Here is a 4,582-nt window from a genome sequence, read left to right on the forward strand (position 1 = left end):
TTGTTTGATATGGAGTATGACTACTGTTCTAACGATAGCTTTCCATTTTGTGTTATCATTTTTCTCTAACATTGTCACTGTCAATTGTGTTTATTAATTTTTTTATCTGGAAAGATACTCATGAAAACTCTCTTTCAATTGCATGTATACTAAGTTATTGGAAATGTGCACCAAACATGTTGGAGCAGTGTTATTCATCATCTGTAATCTTCTCCTTTCCTAAAGATTAGTCAAGAATGCTATTGAGAGAGATAGCTAATGGGTTGAGACATACGTTGGTTCCCTGTGCTTCGGTAACCACTAAGAGGTGACCCTTAAGCAAGAAAGGAATAGTTCTTAAGCACTGCTAGTTGTGGGCCAACCCAACCCCACTAACAATACCACTAAGCATATTAGTACCAATTTATGTATGTGGCCAGTGCACAAAGATTCGAGCTTTTAATTTCTTGGTATCTTCTGGAAGTACTGTAGTCTCACTGTCATTGCTCTCTCTAATCTCTAATACTGTTAGAATTTGAGTAAGGAACATATATATATGTAAATATATATATACACACACATACATATATATGCATATATATGTATATATATCCAATTTCTGATGGGCCAGATAGGTAGAAATTCTTGTTTTTTAATATAATTGAAGAGATATAAACCTGTTTAATAATTGTGAATAGTTTAAAAGGGAATACTAAAGGGATCCTGGTGTAGTACAGGATCATGGGGGAAGTAGATATAATATTGGCAATTGGAATTATCTTTCATGAAAAAAAAACTAAAAGTAGAAAGTTTTCCTATTTTGTTTAAAACATTTTAATCCATTAAAATTACAAAGTGTTTTTGTCTTACTTCAGACTTGTTTGTAGAGGCATGGTGACGGGAGGGATGAGGGGGGAGGGATACTGGGGACATTTGTAGTGGAAAATGTACACTGGTGGAGGAATGGGTGTTCGATCATTGTAAGACTGTAACTCAAACATGAACGCTTTGTAAGTGTAGCTCATGGTGATTCCATAAAGAATAACTAAATAAATAAAATGACATCAAAATATTTTTTTAAAAAAAGAGCTGTTCCATTTTGAGATCTCTTGAAGAATAAGCTTTGGAAATGTGCATGAAACACTAGAGAAAATTTATTTCTGGCACATATTAAAATCCAAATAAGTATCTGAATAGGCATTATTTTTAGGATATAGCTTTGCCTTAAAATTTGTACTCATATCCTATACTTCTGTTCTTGAATTTTCTTCTATACAGGATGGCAATGTCAGAATAACCTTGAAAAACTTATCAGTTTGGTTATTTTACAACTAGAATAAAACTCTTGGCTTGATTGTAATATCTGTACTTTATGATGACAATAACATTTTTCTTCTACAGAAAAACATATTCTGCCACTTTATATTAAAAGAGTTTTCAAACCTTGAGCAACAATGAATAGTTCAATTTTGCTTTAGTAATAGTTTATTTTAACTCAGTTTAATTAATATAGGAATATATGCCATGTGTAAATATTTAAATAGCTGTTGTTTAATTCTTTAATTAATAATTAATTAAATCACCAATATTAATCATCACTGTATCACTGTATCACTGTCATCCCATTGTTCATCGATTTACTTGAGTGATTTACTCTGAAAAGAGCCTCCAATCATTGAGAAAAATGAGTAAGGAGAGGCTGCTAAAATCTCAGGTCTGGGACAAATGGAGACATTACTGGTGCCCACTTGAGTTAATATTTATCATATTGTAATAAAACAACTCTCCCTCTTAGTATTGGAGAAGCCTGAGCTGTCATCTTTAGACTAATATTTGTGCTTGTATTAACAGTGTTAATACAGTGTTATTACTGTGGTCACTTTAACAGTATTAGTTAGAAGGTTTTGACATATTCACATTCAGTTTTAAACAGAAATGTACTTTTTTTGATCCAAAGAGTAAAAAATATATACAGTTGATTATTTGATCCAATTAAAGCAAACATTTCCTATTTATAATTATTAAGGGAAAATTAGGTATTATATTCTAATACATAAAGAGACAATCATATTCAAAGCTGTAGAAGCAAAACAATGACAAAGAATTTCAAAGTTTGCTGGCTATGTATTTGTTCTGATGGAAATCTGATGGAAATTCATACCTGTTATATATCAAGAAGAATATGAAATGTTTTACTGCATTTATTTGTGGAAATATGGTCTTTGAGAAAAACTTTCTTATGTAAAAACCATCACAATTTGGGGCTGGAGCGATAGCACAGCAGATAGGGCATTTGCCTTGCATGCCGCTGACCCAAGTTTGATTCCCAGCATCCCATATGGTCCCCTGAGCACCTCCAGGAGTAATTCCTAAATGCAGAGCCAGGAGTAACCTCCTGCATTGCCAGGTGTGACCCCAAAAGTAGCAACAACAACAAAAAGCATCTCAATTCACACAGAACACATTTTCCACTTCTTCCTTGTACTTATGATACACACTGTACCACTTTTTTAATGAGAAACCTAACATGAACTGAAAAAAAAATAAACCCTCTGTTTAAAGTGATTGCAAGCCTTCCCCTCATCTTTTTTAATATTGGACTTAAAGACTGTCCTTGATTTTGTCTCCTTAAAATATGAATAAAATTAACTAAAATGTTTAAAAATAGCTTTAGTTCCAGTCTGTGTGACTTTGAAATTTGAAACCATTTACTATGGAAATTAGGATGCACATAGTCCTTCAGACTTCAGTTGAACTAATATAACAACATGGATCAGAGGTAAACAATCAGATTTTAAAGAAACTTATAAAGGTAAGAAATAGCCTGTCAATATGTTCCTTGATTTATAGTATTAGAATCCCAATATCTGCCTCCACATTCACAATGACTTCTCTAGGTGAGTCTTTATAATTTTCTCTTCCTCTAATAGTACAAGCCAAGGAATTAGAACCTAATCTAGTAGAACTCTATATTTTTAAATTTTGGGGTCACACCTTGGTGGTGCTCAAGGCTTATTCCTGGCTCAGTGCTCAGGGATAACTTTTGGCAGGCTTGAAGAATCGTATGTGGTACAAGGGATTGAACCTGAGTCAGTTGTGTGCAAGGACAGTGCCTTACCCTCTGCACTATCTCTAAGGAGTTCCCCATATTTAGTTGTATATACAATTAACCTATATGCATATATGGCCACATTCTGACATGAATCTTAAATGACAGGAATTTGGAAGGAATTCTTTTCATTATAGTTCGAACTTCCAGATTACTTCTTAAGTTCATGTGTAACATAGAAACATAGTGATTTTTAATAAGAATCAGTTGAATAAATTAATGATATAATGGAAATATTGAAATATCCCCTAGTCCAGACTGAACTGATCAAAAAGGCTTTCACTAAGAAGCAACCCCCAAACTCACATCTTTAGTATTGGGGGAATTATGATAAGCAGAAATGAGACCATGTGAAGAAGAATAGTCTAGACAACATGTCTAGACAGCATGTACAAAGACTTCAACAAACCAAAGAAAACAATAAGGACTACACAATACAGAGAGAGATGGAGACAAAGAGACAGAGACAGCTAATATCTTTAAGGTCTAGTCCTCTAAAGGCAACTTTCAGCCATCCTGGAATTTCAGATGAAAGGAGCTCTAGTCCCCATCTTTTGGCAAGATGATCAGTCCCTTTTGGAATCTAATACAAGCTGTGAATCTTCTCTTTAGAAAAGCAGATATGCTCTCATCTATGTAAAATTGTGAGAATTTGAAAAGTTGGTCTATGGCTTAGGAATATTGGGATAATTCCTATTTGAGACTGATAATTGTTACTCATTAGAACTGCTTTTGCCCGAATCCTTTGATACTAAGAAGGTACTCACTGAAAATAATCTAACTTGTCGCAAATATAAATTGCTACCGATTATCTGAGACCCTGAGTGAAATTTAAGGATTTTAATTTTGGGGATCCTTACCCCAAGCTGTGTGAGGGGATACTCAGACTTCAGTGCTGGGGTCATTCTCTTGGTACTCAGGAAACCATGTTATACCAGAGATCAACATTGGAGCTCCTAGAATGTCTGAAATCCAATAAACTAGCTCTTCAGCAAGAAAATTCAATTATTTTAATAATGCCTTGGTGTGGGTTTGATCTATAGTAGTAAAGTGTAATTGCTCTCAAAATTAATCTCTCTGGATTGCAGTTATGAAGTGCATAATGAGGATGAATTCTAGCCCATGGCATTGTTAGGAGTATTAAAAGAGTTAATACAGGTCAAGTATTTTCCTGCAATGTCTACTTAGAAATATCTGATCATTATACTTATTGGTATCTTAGTAATTCCTTTGAAATATTAAACTTTATACAAATGATCTCTAATCATGGGAACTAAAAACTGGTACCATTTTCCCCACGCTGAGGCAGTGTGTTCTGCAGCTAAAGAGCCTTCCTGTCCTCAGAATGCCTTGAATCTAATTCCAATCCTGCTACACTCTACATCTGACTCTACAGCTTAAGACTAGTCTCTAAATGCATCCATCCCTAGATGACTTCAAACCCTGGGGTTTATTTTTAGAATAGCTTAGTTAGGGGTCAGAAAGATAGTACAG

The sequence above is a fragment of the Sorex araneus genome, chromosome 4 (genome assembly GCF_027595985.1).
Source record: "Sorex araneus isolate mSorAra2 chromosome 4, mSorAra2.pri, whole genome shotgun sequence".
In the NCBI taxonomy this organism is placed as follows: Eukaryota; Metazoa; Chordata; class Mammalia; order Eulipotyphla; family Soricidae; genus Sorex; species Sorex araneus.